The sequence below is a fragment of the Oryx dammah genome, unplaced genomic scaffold, assembly GCF_014754425.2.
Source record: "Oryx dammah isolate SB20612 unplaced genomic scaffold, SCBI_Odam_1.1 HiC_scaffold_8, whole genome shotgun sequence".
NCBI lineage: Eukaryota > Metazoa > Chordata > Mammalia > Artiodactyla > Bovidae > Oryx > Oryx dammah.
In genome coordinates, this window is record NW_024070192.1 from 52,951,220 (window position 1) to 52,970,447 (window position 19,228).

At 49.8% G+C, this 19,228-nt stretch overlaps 1 pseudogene; it reads right to left on the reverse strand.

Annotated features, from left to right (window-relative positions):
* Positions 1-594: 594 nt before the first annotated feature.
* LOC120866684 lies at positions 595-17,335 on the reverse strand (annotated as a pseudogene).
* Positions 17,336-19,228: the final 1,893 nt, after the last annotated feature.

Here is a 19,228-nt window from a genome sequence, read left to right on the forward strand (position 1 = left end):
TGGTTGGAAACCCTCCTTCTTGCCTGGGCCTCCCAGAACCCCTTGCTTGGCTCTTGAGCCCTTGTACGTGGTGCTGATGTGTGACCTGACATGTGAGAGGGTTGCCTGGTGGAAAAGTTCATCGCTGCCGGGCACCCCGGCTGCCACTCCCAGCCAGAGAGCCAGCCACAGCCGGCAAAAGCATGAGAAGGAAACAGTTGCTCCAGGCAAGAAGGTAGCCTTGTGGTCTTCCCCAGGTTTCCTGGTCTCCGAGGTGAGAGGCCTGGGCCAGTCTCCTGCGGAAGCAGCACAAGTGGACAAGTGAGGGACTTTCTGGATGTCCAAAAGCAGAACTCTTTTAGGGCGTTGATGACTCAGCTGAGGCTAGGTAGATACTTCCTAATTGCCCCCCAAAGCCCTGGGCCCTGGGAGTAGCTATCAACCCAGAGGCTAGCATACTGAGGAGCCACTGGGAAAGCATGTCCTGTCCCTCGAGACGAGTTCTGTGTTTCCTGCTTAGAGGCCTGAAAGGACTTGGCTGTCCTGTCCAGGGACGAATGTGAAGTCCTGAGCCAGCCCAGGCTGTGGGAGGAGGCCCCCTTACCTGGGGAGGCCTCATCTGCCCCTGCAGGCAGATACGTTCAGGCCGGGGGTGTAGGAGCAGGGCACAAAGCCCTGGGGGCAGAGCTGACCCTGAAGATGCCTCTTGGATCGGTGGCAATACCAGGGTTGTCACACATAGTTCGAGACAAGGAGATGTGGCTTGGGGTCACGTGCTGTCTCTCAGTGAAAACACCTCAATTCTGCCCCCAGAACCTACCAGGACAGTGGAAAGATGTGGGTGAAGGTTGCGGGGGATGAACAGAAGTGAGCACCTGCTGTGTGTGAGGGAGTTCAACCACAGGGCGACATTATTTTATTCAGTTCTCCAAAATCCCTGCAAAATAGGTGTGGTTCCCATCTTATAAAGGAAGAAACGTGTTCAGCAGTCAGATAAATTGCCTTGGTTTTAAGTGCACAGTAATTTTAAGTATCCAGGACTGGATTTGAACCCAAGTCAATGCCAAATCCAAATGAGGAGTCAAGTCTTAAACCACAAACTTGGTGGTGGGAAATCAGATTTATTAATAGCTTGTTATGCCTGTGTTTTCTGGGATCCTCAAGCCTGAAAAAGCCAGGCTGAGACATTTGTCTCCTGGGTTAAAGGTGCCTCCAGCTTAAGCAAGTGGCCTCTCTCCCTCTGACCAAGCCTCCTGGTCTCAGATCCTATGAACTTGGAAGTGATGAAGCGAAAAAGAATATTCTCTCATCAAGTCTTGAAATTCTAGTGCCTTTCTGCCCTGGCTCCAGGGCTGGTCCTTTTAGGGGAGGGCCACTTACCTGTCTCCATCTTAGGCTCTTTGGAGCTGGTTCTCAAGACAGGCCAGAAGAGGCCCCACTTGGGCCCCTGGCAGAAGAGGCTCTGTGATGGCCCTGATTCAGATGGCAGTTGTCCGGTGTCCCGTGCAGATACAGGAACTTCCTTGCCAGACTCTTGTTTTTCAGAACCCGGCTAAGCTGTGCCAGATGCTGAGGCTGAAAGAGCCCGCAGAAGCGCCTCCAAGCATTGTACCCTGTAGGGCAAAGGGCAGGAGCAGTTTTGTCTTCCCCCTGTGGATTCCCATTGGCGTCTGCTCACCACAGTTTGTCCTGATTTGTCCCAGGAGAGCTGTTTGGTCAGGCAATATTGGGCAGAATAAAATCCCTGCTGGCAGAAGAGGCCTTGAACTTTCCAAAGACCGAACCAACCACTGCTCTCTGGTTTTCAATTTGAGCAGACAGCTGTGTTTCCTGCATACACTGTGGAGTATGTCCTAACGTAGGAAGCTGTTGTAAACCAACACTCACCACCACAATGATACGATCATGGCATTAACTAGGCATAAGTAAGACAGTACTCAGAACATAAAGACTCCCAGATTTGTAGAATGACTGAATAAGTCAATGAACAAACCAAGAAATGAAGAGCATGGATAAATTTAGCTGCTCAGAAGACGACCACCTGCTGCATGATTGCATTTATATGAAAGGTCCAGAATAGGCAAACAAGTAAAGCTGGATTAGTAATTGTCAGGGGTTGGGGTGGGGGTGGGGAGTGACTATTATTACTGTTTCTTTTGTGAGTAATGAAAATGTTCTGATATTACATATGATGTACAACTTTATACTAAAGTCACTGAATTATATACTTTATAGGATAAATTTATGATACATTAATTGTATATCAGTATAATTTAAGATTAAGTTTTAAATTAAAATTTTAATTTAAAAATTTAAATTTTAGTTAATTAAAACTTTAAATTAAAAATTAATTAAAATTTTAATTAAAAATATTTTTTACCCACTCAGAAACGAACAAAGATTAGCCATATTGATTTATCAGCCATCAGGATCCCACACCAGGACGAAATCACATGATATGATGGGACCATCAGGATAGGAGATAGCTTTGCCATGACCCAAAGAGACTCCAAATGCTGTCCACTGAACTACAACTCCCAAACACCATCCCCAAGCTGAACAAAGGAAAACCATGTGATGTTTCCCATTAATAGGCACTGCTGTGTGAATATCTTCAGGAGCCTCACACTTCTGAAGTACTTTATAATCCTCATGTTATCAATGGGTATTTGTTGAGCTTGAGCAACTGTGACTTTTCCAAGGACACCCCCACCATTCCGTGGAGCTCAAACCAGGCCTTCCAACTCCAGATTGGGTATTAGACTTGGGAAGGGATTAGTGGAGACTGTAAGCTAGGATGAAACCGCTTAAAGGGAACAGGAACTTGCTGTGTGGTTAACTTGGGCAGCTAGCAATCTCAGATCTCCAGCAGGAGGCGCCACCACTCTGTCAGAGCACCAAAGTGGAGGGAAGGAAAGACACTCCGGTTCTTGAGTGTCTGCTATGTGCCTGCCTGGTCCTGTGTTAGGTGCACTGGGAATTGCCCACCCTTTACTGTACGCTGCCAAAGATTAGCAGAGGGAGATGGGGCTTCAGGTTGCATTTAGACAGGAAGTTAGGAGATGGGGAGAGGGAGAGAGAAGCAAGGCTCTGGCCAAAGCCTTCCTGTAACATCATTATGTCAACAGAACACACTGGGCATAGCAAACACCCTTCTCCAACAACATGAGAGACAACTCTACGCACAGATATCACCAGATGGTCAACACCAAAATCAGATTGATTATATTCTTTGCAGTCAAAGATGGAGAAACTCTATGCAGTCAGCAAAAACAAGATCTGGAGCAGACTGTGGCCCAGATCATGAACTCCTTCATGCAAAATTCAGGCTTAAATTGAAGAAAGTAGGGAAAACCACTAGGCCATTCAGATATGACCTAAATAAAATCCCTTATAATTGTATAGTGGAAATAATAAACAGGTTCAAGGGATAAGATCTGGTAGACAGAGTGCTTGAAGAACTATGGATGGAGGTTTGTAACATTGTACAGAAGACATGACCAAAACCATCTCACAGAAAAATTCAAGAAGGCAAATGCTAGTTGTCTGAGGAGGCTTTACAAATAGCTGAGAAAAGACGAGACGTGAAAGGCAAGGGAGAAAGGGAAAGATATACCCAACTGCATGCAGAGTTCCAAAGAATAGCAAGGAGAGATAAGGAGGCCTTCTTAAATGAGCAATGCAAAGAAATAGAGGAAAATAATAGAATGAGAAAACTAGAGATCTCTTCAAGAAAATTGGAGATATCAAGGGAACATTTCATGCCAAGGATGGCAAGATAAAGGACAGAAATGGTAAGGACCTAACAGAAGCAGGAGAGATTAAGAAGAGGCGGCAAGAATACACAGAAGAACTATGCAAAAAAGTTCTTAATGATGAGATAATCATGATATTGTGGTCACTCACCTAAAGCCAGACATCCTGGAGTGTGAGGTTCAGTGGGCCTTAGGAAGCATTACTATGAATAAAGCTAGTGTAGGTGATGGAATTCCAGTTGAGCTATTTAAAATCCTAAAAGATGATGCTGTTAAAGTGTTACACTTAATAAGACAGCAAATTTGGAAAACTCAGCAGTGGCCACAGGATAAGAAAGAATCCCAAGAAGGGCAATGCCAGAGAATGTTCAAACTACCATACTGCCAGGAGCCAGCACAGAAGATCCCACCCATGACAAGGTCATGTGGAAGAGACCTGACGAGCAAGGTGGATCAGGACTCGAGGGACCCCCTGGAGCTGCTTGAGCATCTACCCTAAAACCAGAATCTGTCTGTCTTACTATTTTATGCCTTTCATCAACTCTTCTGACATTAACAGGGGGCTATCCCTGACCACCTTTCTCTGGAGGAAATCAACTTAGAGCTCTAGCTAATAAGTCTCTCAGGCATGAAAGGAATATTTCAATTCAAACCCCCTCTGTTGGCATTCTAGCTTGCTTGCCAGGTTTATCCAGACTCTTGCAGCTACGCATGTGATTGTTCACAGCCTCCCAGCTGTGAGAGGCACGGGAAGCCTAAAACATTCTAAAAATATAGAGCCTTTTGAAGAGCTAAAAACTATTAGAATAGTGCTGGTGTAGGATTTCACTGTTGAGCCAATGCTTGCTGCCAAGTGCCCGAATCCCTTATCCATTGTGCACCTGGGAGTGCATTAGTTTTAACATAGTTGGAATGTAAGAGAAACAAGTAGTAGCCTTGGAATTAACCACATCAGAATTTTGAGCTTACGGGTTCTTTCTTTGTTGTAACTCACTGCACCTTTGCTCTGTGAGAATGTAACTCTGTTTAATACTTTTTGAGGCTGACATAGATTAGAAATATAAGGAAAAAACACTTCAAGGGAAAATGTTTTCTGGTTGAGCAGCTTTTATCAAAAGAGGGTCATAAAATGTCCACAGGCCTCCAAGGCCAGAAGATAGTGTAACCAACATTGTTTATGGGAAAGGTATGCAGAAAAAATCCTGGTTTCGATAAAGACAAGACAGATGTAATGTTTGGGCTGACTCTGCAAGACTGCATCTTTCATTTCCCTCTATGTACAAGTCAAGGTATAAAAGTTCCTTTTGAAAATAAAGTTATGTGCCTCGCTCACTGAAGCTTAGTCACCCCGTTTCATTCTCTCTCTCTCTCTTTCCTGATGCCAGCGCCGTCTCTCCTGAGGGTACCCCTGGATCCTGCTGGGGCCAGACCCTGGCACCATACAATTGCACTCATTTCACATGCTAGTAAGGTTATGCTCAAAATCCCTCAGCTTTAGCAGTATGTAAACTTAGAACTTTCAGATAAACAAGTTCCATTCAGAAAAGGCAGAGGATTCAGAGACCAATTGTCATCATTTGTTGGATCACAGAGAAAGCAAGGGGTTTCCAGAAAAACATCTACTTTTGCTTCATCGACTATGCTTTAGCATAGCCTTTGTGCAGATCACAACAAATTATGGAAAATTCTTAAAGAGATGGGAATACCAGACCACCTTACCTGTCTCCTGAGAAATCTCTATGCAGGTCAAAATCAACAGTTAGAACTGGACATAGAATAACTGACTGGTTCAAAAATGGGAAAGAAGTATGACAAGGCTGTATATTGTCACTTGCTTATTTAACTTATATGCAGAGTATATCCTGCAAAATGCCAGTCTGGATGAATCACTGGCTGGAATCAAGATTGCTGGGAGAAACATCAAGAACCTCATATATGCAGGTGATATCACTCCTATGGCAGAAAGTAAAGAGGAACTAAAGAGTCTCTTGATGAGGGTGAAAGAGGAGAGAGAAAAAGCTGGCTTAAAACCCAACATTCAAAAAACTAAGATCATGGCATCTGGTCCCATCACTTCATAGCAAATAGAAGGGGGAAAAGTGGAAACAGTGACAGACTTTATTTTCTTGGGCTCCCTAATCACTGCAGATGGTGACTGCAGCCATTAAATTAAAAGATGCTTTCTTTTCAGAAGGAAAGCTATGACAAACCTAGATAGCATATTAAAAAGCAGAGACATCACTTTGCCAACAAAGGTCCATTATAGTCAAGGCTATGGTTTTTCCAGTAGTCGTGCATGGATGCAAGAGTTGAACCATAAGGAAGGCTGAGCACTGAAGAAAGGATGCTTTGAAATTGTGGTGCTGGAGAAGACTTTTGAGAGTCCCTTGGACTGTAAGGAGATCCAACTAGTCAATTTTAAAGGAATTCAACCCTGAATATTCATTGGAAGGACTGATGCTAAAGCTGAAACCCCAATACTTTGGCCACCTGATGTAAAGAGCTGACTCATTGGAAGAACCCCTGATGTTGGGAAAGATTGAAGGCAAAAGGAGAAGGGGGAACAGAGGATGAGATGGTTAGATGACATCACTGACTCAATGGCCATGAATTTGAGCAAATTCTGGGAGATGATGAAGGACAGAGAAGCTGGACGTGCTGCAGTCCATGGGGTTGCAATGGGTCAGAAAGACTTGGTGACTGAACAACAACAATAACATAGTGGACTGAACAGGAGGACAAAAGGAGAAATTTTGAACCTGATTCGAGTTGTACTACTTCCTAGTTATGTGGGCTTGGGCCAATTACTAGATGTCTCTGAATTTATTTCCTCATCTATAAAAACGGCTGTCACAGCTGCTTGCAAGGTCATTGGGAGGATTGGAAGAGTTAATGTCCATTAAAGATTCTAGCAAAGTGTCTAAGTTTTCTTCTTTCCTGGGATAAAGTCTTTTTGTGTCCTTACCAAAAAACTAAGGCAGGCTAACTTTTACTCCACTGGTTCCCTACTTCTCAGGCTCTTTGCCCTTCCCCACTCAGAGCCAAGATCCAGTTTCTGTATCCCTGGGACTTCCTCCCTGGATCTTGCCAGGGTGGTGGGCAGGGGCAGCTCTTCCCTGCCTTTTAAAGCTACTGTTTTTTTTTTTTTTTCTTCTTCTTCTTCTTTTTTTCTACTTGGAAAGTCCTGATGTCTTTGTTCAGCTCCTGTGTCCAACCTGTTGTGTCCCTAAAGCTAGAGACCCTGGTGAGAATGGAGAAGATGTGGCAGGACAACAAAAATGGGGTCACAGGGATGCTTTACTGCATCAGCCTCAGCACATCCTGTAGACAGTCCCAGTCAGAAAGGAGGCACCAAGGATCTTCTGTGACCCACCCCACTCCCCACCACCATCACCAGCAGCCCTGCTCTGGGGCAGCCTGGGAGGAGGGGCCAGCAGCCCCCTCACCCGGAAGGCTGTAGTACCAGCTGCCGCTGCATGTTGAGCAGCCAGGTCCAGCCTGGTCCTTCTCACTTGCTGAAACAGCCGGTCCTGGAGCTCATCACTAACCTGGAATCTTGAAAGTTCAGCTTGGCAGGGGTGGTGGCCATGAGGCCTCAGGGGATGGGGTCAATGCCACTGGGTGGCAGGGAGTGTGAACAGCACAGATTGGACAAGCCTCTTGGAAGCCCAGAGGTCATCACACGATGCCAAGCTAGCTCAGAGCTGGACAAGCCAGTCATTTGCATCTATCAGGTTTGTATCAGAAAACAGGGGCCTGGGTGGACACGTAGGAATCTGGAGCTGACAGGGCAAGAAGTCTCCCCTCTCGCACACTTCTTTGAGAAGGAGTGGAAGGCAAGCTCCTTTCAGGACCACAGCCATCCATCTCCCCTTTTAGAAATCCTCTAATCCCGGAGGGGGTGGCAGACTTGTGACTGAAGGTCTTGGTGGCATCTGCTTTATTTACACGGTCCTGGGGAGGCGGTCAGCAGAGGCCTGGCCTCCTGGCACTAAGCTGGGCTCCACCCCCACTCCCACCTGCCCCTGGGGAACCTGGTCACTGTCATACACAGTCTGCCAGCTGGCAAAGAAGGAAGAGCTGAGTGGGACTCGGGGGTTGGGTGCTGAGGCCTGGTACTGGCTGTCCAGCTGGAACATGAAGGGCTGGAGCGTGGTGTGGCTGCAGTGGAAGGCCAGGGTGAAGACACTGGCATGGTACCCTCTGGGAGGGCCCCAGGGCTTTCCTGGCCCTGTTCTCTCCCAGAACCAGGGGCAGAAAGTGCTGGTAGGTGAAGATCTGAAAGAAAAGATGGAGGAGGAAAGTTACTTTAGTGGCTGCCCACCTACTCCATTGTCTTTGGACAGATTTTTTGCTTTTTCGAAGGGGTGCTCAGACACATTGATTCTTTCTTGGCATTATGTTAATTGTGACAGTGTTAATGTCCCATTGTCTGATGAGGGATACTGACGCCCAGAGGGGTTGGATGACATGAACAGGGTCACAGAGCAAGTTAGTGGCAGAGTTGAGGGTACAGGTTGTAGATCAGGAACACTCCCAATCACCCTAGTTGACTTGAGGCACACCTATCTGGTTTGTGCCTTCTCATGGCTCCTAAGGGATGCTGGGGCCCAGGGACTCCTACTTGGACCACGGCCTCCACGATCTTCCTAGCCTCCTGGTACAGCTTGTCTCCAGTCCACCGGGGATTCAGGCATCTCAGCTCAGTCACCAGCCGAGTGTGCATGACTGCCAGTTTTTGGGTTTCAGTTGACCGGGGATCGCCTTGAAAACCCCAAGTTCAGAGTCACCACAGTCCTTCCCAGAGAAATGTCTTTCTGCTAAGGCAGACACACACAGCTCTGGGGACTAGAAAGAGGTGGTGAGACTTAGTGACTCGTGACAAATTCCTGGCCCCCACTGGACCTCCATCTCCTCAGTTGTGCTGTGAGGCTCCACTGACCCACACAACAGCCTGGAGGGGGAGGACAGCGGTGCCTAAGTCTCAGCTCCCTAAGTTCCTAGAAGGGGTTTGTGTACAGTGGGCAAGCATGGGGCAGCTGCCGGTTTGGGGCAGGAAAACCTTTGCCTGATGATTCTGCTTGGTAGGATGACCAGAGCCACGGCTGGTGGGGGTCCTGGGTGATTCTAGGAGCCTTGCCTTTGAGACTGAGTCCACCTGTCTGGTGAGTTGCATCCCTCTGCAGGGTCTCTCCTGGGGGGTGGACTTCTCCTTAGCTTTGGGCTTGGTATCATGCTGCTCTCCCCAGATAGCCCCAGGGAAGGAGAAAAAAGGAGAGTCAAGCAGAGCCTGTTTCTGTAGCCAGACCTTCTCCTCGAGGCCAGGAGGGAAAGTGCTGTCCTGAAGGTGGCCTCACACACGGTCATTTGCTGTTTTTGAGCTAAGCCCTTGTGTGTGGTCTTAATCAATCTACTCTTACGCAGACCAAGGAGCCTGCTGCTCTTAACAGAAACAAAGAAACATGCAGTCCTTAGAAAGGGGGCTGGAGCCAGCTCCCTATGAAGGAGGTGGTAGTGCAGAGTGGAAGGAGCCCAGACCTGGCCACTGCACTGACTCCAGTCCCCATGTGGACTCTGCCATCGGACACTCTGCTCTGGGGTGCATTAGTTATCTTCGCTGAGCTTCTCGTCTGCAAAACGAGGGTGATGCTAATGTTGCCTTTTCAAGGCAGCTATAAGGATGAGAGATGGCACATTCAAATATCTTAAATAACCAGAAGTGATGGCCATCATGATGATAGAGAGTGGAGGAAGGGGGAAAGACCCCCAGGAAATCTCGGATTATGCATCTGGAAGAAGGTACCAAATGCCAGTGTCTAGCTAATGCAGGGAGGAAACTGGCTCCTAAGGAAATTTAACCTACAGTAGAAAAATTATTAGGTGGAAGTGAAAGCTGCTTTCAGGTAATTAAAGAGGCTATTACTGAGAGAAAGAGAGAGAGCTTCTTCTCTGAGGGTCTAGAAGCTCAGTGAAGAGCAACAGATGGACGCTGGATCAATATAAGGCAGGCTTTTGAAACAATCAGCACCACTCCAGATGGACTGTGTAGGGGATGAGGCCCTTATTGGTGCAAAGAGTCAAGCAATGATCTCTGGACACACACTGGTTTTGCAGAAGAACTCCGTCCGACATACTGATTCTGGGAACCACGCACAGATCTGCATGCCTAATATTGAGGTCTGAAGCCAAGTACTCCCCACGGAGTACCCTCTGGGCTTCCCCTCCTGGAACCTGGGACTGGCTCTTTCCTAGGGAGACAAGACTGTCCACCCCCAAGTTTGACCTGCCAGGAAGCAAGGGATGCATGCCAAGTGGTCAGCGAGGAGGCAGGGTCATTGTGCAGGTTGTCAACGGGCAGCAGGGCCTGGCCGTTGTGCTGGAAGTGGGTGCTGAGTGTGAGAAGCCCCAGGAAGTTGGTCTGGTTGCAGAGCTACATGGCAAGGGCGACCTCATTGCCATACAACATGCTGGCGTCCACGAAGGAGGTGAGTCCATTGATCTGGTTGCGGACTTTGTTTTTGCTTTTGTACCAAGCGGAAGAAGGAGATGCAGTCTTGCTACTGGTGATGCGTGGGTCATTGGGCGGGGTCTGAGATGGAAGAGGAGTCACTTACACAGAGGCCCTTCCTGAGCAAGCTCACCCCTCCAGGTCATCCCCCACGTGCTTCAGAGCCTTGCCCAAAACTCCCTTCTTAGCTGCTTTCTATATACAACAGGAGCTCAGCTCCAGCCTCCGTGATACCTACAGGAGTGGGATGAAGGCTCAGGAGGGAAGGGGCATGTGTATGCATATAGCTGATTCAAGTTGTTTTACAGCAGAAACTAACACAACATGCAAAGCAGCTATACTCCAATTAAAAACAAAAGCAAAAACTCTCTTACTCCAGGAAATCCTCCTTGACTCATCCAGGCAAAGGCTGCTCATCAGGTTACCTGAGCATCCTTAGCATTTGGTGCTATAGAGTCATGAAAGGTTAGACATGGATGAGGCCTTAGATCCTCATGTTACAGACAGGGAAACTGAGGCTCAGAGAGAGGAAGGACAACTCCTCAGCGGGAGAGAGGGGAGTGGAAACTAGTTCTCTGACATGGAGGCTTGTGCTGCTTTCACGCCACACAGTTCAGCAGACATCAGCCCCTTTCTGTGCTGGGTGCCTTGGAGATCGTGAAGGTCAAGAAAACTCCAGACAGCTGCAGGAAGCTGGCAGTTCTTTGAACACAGACCTGCACATAGAGTAATGTAACTCTAAATTAAGGTGGTGTTTGCTGTGTTAGATTTAAAAGTCAGAAGTGCTAGTCGCTCAGTCCAGTCTGACTCTGCGATCCCATAGTCTGTAGCTCGCCAGGCTCCTCTGTCCATGGGATTCTCCAGGCAAGTATGCTAGAGTGTGTTACCATGCCTTTTTCCAGGGGATAGTCCCGATCCAAGGATTGAGCCCAGGTCTCCTGCGTTGCAGGCAGATTATTTACCATCTGAGCCAGCAGTGAAGCCAGTAACGGTACTAGGAAGATAGGGGATGGCTCCCCAGAGAAGCCGGAGGAAGGAGCCAGCCAGGGGCCCTCACATGACACGTTGCGAAAACAGTAACGGTGAGTGAACATGTGTGTGTGTGCGGGGGGCGGCGGCTCTGTGCCCAGCAGAGGCTCTGCTCCCTGGAGTCCATCTTTTCTTCCCTAGTGTCCCGCAGCATCCTTGCTCTCAGCATGAAGCAGAGCACTGTCCTCCCAACCGGACCCAGGAATTTGTGGGAACTGCAGGGGCCTCGGCCCACCCCACAGGGAGGGAAGGACAAGTGCTAAGAGACTTTAAAGGCTTCCAAAAGCAGAAGCCCGGAGGCTTCCCCTGTTGGAATGCCACCCACAGCTCAATGCCAGTCTCAATGTCTTCCCCTTCTGTGAAGCCTTCACTGAACCTCCGGGCGGGTTGCCCTACCCTCACCCCTCAAACACATACAGAACTAGGTGTATGTGTCCAACTGTGCGTCTTGTTGCTGTCTGATACTCCAGCATCTCAGGAAGCTCCCTAAGGCAGGTGCTCTAGGCTTCCAGATGCCCAGCCCCAGCTCTTGGCTGGGGATGGAGCCTGGGAGACTGCAGTACTTTGATGGGGAAGCAGGAGGGCAGCTGGGCACAGGTGCTTTCACAGTCAGCACCTTCAGTGAACGCTACTCTGGCTGGGGACTGAGGGGGGAAGTCCAAGTCACAGTCAATGAACTGGCCACACTGCACGGACTTAAGGGACCGGCCGTGGTCGGAGGTCAGCCTCTCGCTGCAGAAGTGCGTGATCTGGTTGGAGACAGCCTGGACATGGCGGGGAGAGCAGTCAGCGTGGGGCTCTAACCCCACACATGTCAGAGCCCACCCAGGACCCAGGGGGCGACAGGTTGCCCCCGCTGGCGTTAACACAGCCTCTCCTCCTCTCCCACCCTCCCCTCCCCTTTCCTGCTTTGTCCCACTTCCTGTGTCCCATTCCTACAGAGATGCTCTCCATCCTGGCTTCTGAGGATTCCAGGAGGAAAGAAAGGGGAACAGACCAGATTGGCTGACTCAGACCCCACCAGCTCCTCCAGCGAGATAAATGATAGATCGATTTATACAGACTAATGGATAATTAGATAATAGAACTGATTGAGAGATGTAAGGATCGGTTGCTAGGTGATGGATGATAGAGAATTGGATAGATGGAATGAGCAATGGAAGAAAAATTGATAAATGATGATAGATGGATAGATGATAGATTGTGATATTGACATATGAATAGAAAATTGATAAATTGTTAAATGAGAAATAGGTCAGTACATAGAGCTACATTAAGCTGTATTGCTCTTGAAGGTACTTTGACATGAATTCTTTCAGAAAAAACAGAACTATAATGGCTACTACTAATATCTTCCCAAGCCAGAGATCAAACCTGGGTCTCTTGCATTGCAGGTGGATTCTTTACTGTCTAGGCCACCAGGGAAACACAAGTGCTACTATATCACATCCTATATTGATGTTTATATCAAGGACTTTAATAGTCAAAACAGTAATCTGGAGTGGGTTTTACAGCTGTTTTACAGCTGGGGAAACTGACTCAGCTGGAGTCCTTGCCCAGAGTTATCCGCCAGCCCACGGGAGAGCCTGGTTCAAGCCCTGTCTAGCCAACTCTGGCTGTGCTTCTGTTCCCCAAGTTTAGAAGAGATGAAGTATCCTCCAGCCCCTCAGTCCTGACTCACAACGGGGAGGGGCAAGCTGTTGCACCTCTTGCCGGGGTCCAGCCGAAGAGGAGAGACAGGCTGTCTTCGTTCTCGGCTGGCAGCCAGCACACCAGAGGCTGGTTGGAGACCCCCAGCCAGGGTCTCCTCCTGCAGCAGGGGGTGTGTTGGGGTCAGGAGGGTTGGGAAGGAGTGGCGGGCGGATCCGACCCTCTCCCAGGTCCAGTGCCACTCCAGCACCCACTTCTTGTTGCATCTCCTGGTGATGGTGCAATATTGGTTACTGCACTTCTCAGCTTCTTCCTGGGGAGCGCAGTCACTGGCCTGGGACAGCTGCCGCAGCTGGGGTTCATTAGCACATCTCGGGGTGGGGTGGTGGGCGGGGTTCCAGCTTCTTCTTGAGCGGGCCTGTTCCATACCTCCCATCCCTTTCCTCTCTCCCCTCCCAACACCCCAAGGAGTGCATCCTGCACCCCCATCCCTTTCCCCACCATCTGGCTTTCTTCCACTCCACAGTACCAGCGACACCGAAGGATCTGGATGCCTGGAGTTGTAACTTTTCTTCCAGCAGCCCCAAGGCCACATGAGCGACTGTCTTGGTGGCTGCTACCGGTTGTTTGAAGGACAGGAGGTCCGTGGGGCTGGCCGAGCCACTGTGAAGGTGCTGCTTGATGCTGCCCAGCAGAGGAAGAATAGGGGCTGGAGGGAGGAAGCACACCACCTAGCAGAGCCCCAGCTGAACAGTCAGGACAAACGGACAGAAGGAGGGATGGAAGGGAAGCTCTCTACCAACATGGCATTGCCCCACATAATTGGTTGTACTGAAGGCATGCTGTCCCCTTTTGGACTGGCCATAGAGACCCCAGGCCCTACCCTGTTTGCAGCTGTGGACCCAGCACCCTGGGCCTGTCAGTGTTTGGAATGTTTGCAAACAGTGTTTGGAACGTAAGTAAACCATGTCCTGTCCTGTCTTGGCTCAACTGCATGAACTCACACACCCTCTTTCACACTGGAAAGGAGGACGTGTCCCTTTTCCCATCAGATAGGATTTCCACCTTCTCCAGGTGACAATTTGAAGCTCCCAGGGTCTTGACCCCATTAGGCCAGTTAGGTGGAGTGGTGCAGGAGGTTGGGGGCCACAGGGTGGTGACTTGGAGCCTTTGGGTGGGCACTAGGTGGGCCCCGTGACTATCTCTGGTGCAAGGCCGGGAGGCCAGGAGCTGTGCTGCCCTAGGGATATGAGAATGGGTGGTCCACTGAGCATGGGGGCCAGGGTGGGACACTCCCCTGGGTGGGCTGTTTGGGAAGCTTGGCTCCCTATGAGGCCTGTATGAGCTCCTCCCTCTATATGTGGAATCCAGAACCCATTGCTGGGGATGGACCAGGCTCCTCACAGGCTCGGGGCCTGGCTATGTAACGCAGGTGGGTTAATTTTGACTCTGTACTAAATTTTTTTCTGTGATTTTAACTTTTATTTTGCCACTTTTCTTATTAGAGGCATACATAATGGCCTGCCTCAGGGAGCTCTGCCCCTGTCCCCCTTCACCTGATCCTTGGGATAGGGTGCATTTGTTTGGCTCACAGTGAGATAGCCTGACCCTGCCCACCTGTGAAGGACTGTGACGTTCTTTATGAGTTCTTTGTGTGGGAAATGGCTCCACTTATCTGCTGCTTACCAGCTCAGAAATTCACTCTTGGGGGGCTGGAATTGCAGATAGCTATGGCATTTTTGTGACATGACAGGAGATATTCCATTTCACACCACCCATGAAATGGCTATAAGGCAGTGAAACTAACACATCCCCCTGCCTGAAGTTTGCCAGTCTAGGAAATATTTGAAAGAATTAAATGGTCTTTTCACTTTGTTTCCTCACCTCCCCCCATCTCTGATCCATAAAAGAACCTGGCATCCAGGTGCCCACAAGTTGATTGTTTTGAGACATTACTCTGCCACCTTCTTGGTCAGCCAGCTCTCTGAATAAAGTCATATTCCTTGCCTCAACACCTCATCTCCCAGACTTATTGGCTTATCCTGTGGCAAGCAGAGCAAGCATGACTCGGTAACAGTTGGACCTCAGGGGTTAGGGAGTCTTGCGGGAGAGCTCTTCTTGGGTAAAAAAAAAAATGAGCAAAATGAGGGTCCAAGATGGAGCCACATGAGAAAAAGATTTGTAGTGAGTGTTAGGACCAAACTGAAGCCAGGACAGGCTCTAAGGGGCAGGCCCGCAGGCAATGTAGCTAAACCAATCAGGAAAATCCCTGTAGCCCCCGCCCGCACCAGACCCGAGCCAATCCAGATAGGGATGCGAGGTTTAAAAGTCCCGCACTCGCGTACGGTTTAACCAATCAGCTATGCTGTTACAGAAACAAAGAACCGTCTGTATAAAAGTATATGTGATTCAGAGCTCGGAGCTCTGGCCTTATTCCACTGTGTTGGATGTAGCCAGGGCCCTGGCTCGAGCTAGTAATGAACCCCTTTATGCTTTTACATTGCTGTGGACGTCTTAGTCTCTCAGTTTTGGGGACTCGGACTCTGGGCGTAACAGTGAGACTCATCAAAAAGATCACTTGGGGTTGTCAGGCGAGTATTTTCCTCGGTTCTTTCTCGTCTCAACAAAAATTTGAAGCGACGGATGTTAGAGAACTCGGCGTGTCATAGCTCTCAGACCAACTGTGTTATAGCTCTCAGGTCTCAAACAGACCGTGTTATAGCTCTTAGACAGATCAGTGTTACAGCTCCATGTTACAGCTCTGTTTTATTTAGAACATAGCAGGAAAATCCATCTCCCCCAAAGATGTGAAGGGAAGAGAGTGGGGGAGTGCGCCAGCGAGCAGGGGAGAGGAAGAGAGACCCCAGGCCCTTTGGCTCCTCTTTTTATATGCTTTTTTTTTCCTGCCCCCTGGGCCTGCCCTATGTAAATTGGGCTAGCCAGGAGTGCTGTTTGTTCTACCTGAGGTCCTCACTCCGGTCCCTGGCCGTCCTTTGTTCTATTTTCGGGGCTTTTCCCTTCCTTATCTTTTAGCCATCACCATTCTGGACTCCTGTTTTTTCCTATTCTAACTACCTAACAGGGGGACAGGGATGAGGCTGCCTGGACACTAGGAATAAGGGGGCTGTAGGAAGGATCGGGAATGTCTGGGGACTGGGGCCCAGACCAGCCAGATCCCTAACTGCACTCCCTCCATCCCTCCCTGGTGACTATGGCTGTATGAGACCACGAGGGACTTGACCCCACTGGTCCCAGCACGCTGGCCCCTCTAGGACTCCTCCTGGCCCTCCACGTGGCGTCTCCTAAGGAGACGGGCTCTCCCTGGACTTACCCAGTCTGGCTCCTTCCAGCTCTCCTCTCCAGAGCCCCATCTCTTCTCTTTGTTCCTCTGTCCTCTAACCACCCCTGCCACCCACCCCTGACTTCAGCTCCAGAGACAAGCCTCCTGCCATGAAGGGTCTCAACACAAAGGCCCCTTTCCCTTTGTGCCTGGTGATTCCTGCTCACCTTCCAGTCCCCACCCACTGGCCATGACTCAGGAAGCCAGGTTTTCCTGATCCTAGCTCTTACAGCTCCTTTCCTAGAGCTTAGCATCTTTGTGATTATACGTGTATTTCAGTGCTTGAATCTAGGTTTCTGAGAGGCAGGCACACAGAGAAGACACGTGCCTTTTGTGTTGCTCACTGTAGCCTCAGCACCTAACCCACTGCCTGGCAGGTCCTGAACAGGTATTTGTGGAAGGGACACATCTGTGACCTCTCTTGTCACAGCTCTTGGGTCAGGGGTGGATTTGTGCTGTACATCTATTAAGACCTGGTGAGTCGGGTCAGGGGTGTTGTGGCTCCTGGGCCAGGCCAGCCCTGGGGCAGTGGATGCTGTGGCCCTAGCCCTGCCAGACTGACCCCCAGATCCTTGACCATGAGGGAGCCTTCCCATCCTGGCATCTTTCAGCTGAGACTCCCAAGATCCTTTCTTCTTGCCCTCCTCTGGCCCTCTTGAAACCTCGAGATTCTGCAACCACTTTCACAGGAACCATCTGCTGGGCCTGTTGGAACTGTTGGCCACAGGTCTGATTGCAGCTCTTTATCTTCTTAGCTCCAATGACTCCTGAGGAGACACTGTGGTGGCCAGGACTCAGGGCCTGGTCCCAGGGATTCCTGGGAATGAGACCCTTGGCTCTGTTATTATAACAGGAACACTGAGGTCTGCTGGGGGCCTAAGGGACTGTGGCTGTGGCTGCAGGCTTTGCTTGAGGCTGGGGCAGGCTGGGGTGTGCATGTGTGTGCCTGTGTATATGTGTGTGCTCTAGAGCCGAAGACTCCCCTGAGAGAGGCAGCTCTGAATGTTCTGTTTTTAGTGAAACCAGGAAAAACTCACTGTGGGGCCTTGGCGAGCTGGCTTTGGAGCCCACCATGCCACCCCCGCTGCCTAACCTCTCTGATCTGCTGGTAATATCAGCAAAGGGCAGGGATATTTAGGAGGTAGGAGCAGTCCTGGTGAGCACTATAGATGTGCAGGTCCAGGCTAGGGATGAGGGTCAACTGAGGGCCAGTGCACCTCCCTTCTCCTCCCTCCTGCCCTCGCCTCCTCCATCAGACAGGAAACTCCCAAGGGCAGGGCCTGGGGCAGGGGAGGAGGGCCCTGGGCTTTCTCACCAGGCAGACCCTGCTGTACATGAGCAACGTGAGGAGTGAGAAGGTTTGATCTCGGAGGCAGGCCACAGTAAGTGGCAGCTTGCAGCAAGCAGCAGTGAGCAGTAGCTGGAAGCAAGGTCTTCGTTTCTGGGATTGGGAGTCCTAACCACTGGACCACAGAGGCCAGCAGTGAGGGCCCGAATACTTAATTCTTGCCTGCCTTGTAGAGAACAAATTCAGGCAAGGAGGCAGAAGGTAAAGAGTAAAGTAAAAAGTTTGTTGAAAAGATAAGTACATGTGGAAAGATGCACAGGCAAACTCAGAGAGCGTTGCACTCTTGGAAAGTTTAAGTCCTCTTTAAGGGGCCAGTCTTCCGGGTTTGTCTTCTTTGTGGCCAGTTGTGTTGTTTTGACCCCATGACTAATTTGCCTCTGGGCCTCTCCTCTGGGTGCACACGCCCCGCTCAGTGGAGATGGATCTCACAGAAAAGGCTTATGGGTGGGGGTAGCAGGACTTATTATGGCCTGGCATCCCCTACCTTTTTGAATCCATGAAGACTTTTGAGCAAGCACAGTGTCTTCCTTGCCCCAAGGATGGGAAATGTGTGAACTTTAATCTTTTAAAAGGGTTTAGTCCCACTCTTTTCCTGCCATAAAAATGCCCAGTGTCCAGTTATTTACCCTATTCCTGTTGCTGGTTTTTGTATCAAGGTATAGATCTCAAAATATAGCAGGAGTCTAGTAATAAATGTGTAGTCTTGGAGCCTGTTTGTCTCTTGCTTCCAGAAATGTAAATGGGGGCCTGGAGCTCTCTTCTTCTCACTCCAGGAGATGTGAACAGAAGGCCCGTTGTAAATACCACACCTGGAGCCCATTCGTCTTATACCTCAGGTTCTGTGGGGCATAAGAGCCGGAGGACACTGCCACTGGTTGGGGAACAGGCCTGGAGGTGGGGTTCCAGTAACAGGGACTGCAGCTGGTTCAGGGTGATCCATTGTTCTTGCTGTCCGCCAGCCCATTCTCTGTGAGTTCTCGCTGAGTTCTCACAACACCACTGCAGGGCAGGTTTTTGGCCACCTGAGACCTTAGCTTTATTGTTGGGGGACAGAGGAAAGAGCAGGCACAATCTTGGAGCCAGGAAGGGCTCTCCACCTGGGTCTGACTCTCCCAAGTTTGGGTGAGACCTGATAAGATAGCCTCCTCACACAGGCTGGGAGGAGGCCTCAGGCTGGAGAAGGTCCCCCCAAGAGGGCCTGGAGGGGGCGCTGACAGGCCGCCCTGGCTGCTCCCATTCCCACCCCCACCCCCCACCTCTAGGGTGGCCACTGCCCGTGGGATGAAAGCCAGTCTGGAGCAAAGCGGGCAGGGGAGGCGCCCGGAAACCTGAGTGTTGGCTGCACAGCTGCCACCAGAAAGGGCCTGAGGCATCCATTTTTGCCTCCTGGCATCTCAATACTTCCGGAAAGAAGGAATGCCTGAAAGCTGTAGGAATTTAGACACCCCGTTGAATGCAATAGTCTCTGCCTGGGGCACTTATAATTTAGAAGGCTCAAAAATGCAAACGATGACTTGAAAGACTGTACAGGTTTTATCCCTGCCTGTCCCGCCCCACCCCAGTCACAGCCTCCTCAGCTTCTGGTGTGGTTATGACATTGGGGGTCAATGGTCCCGGTG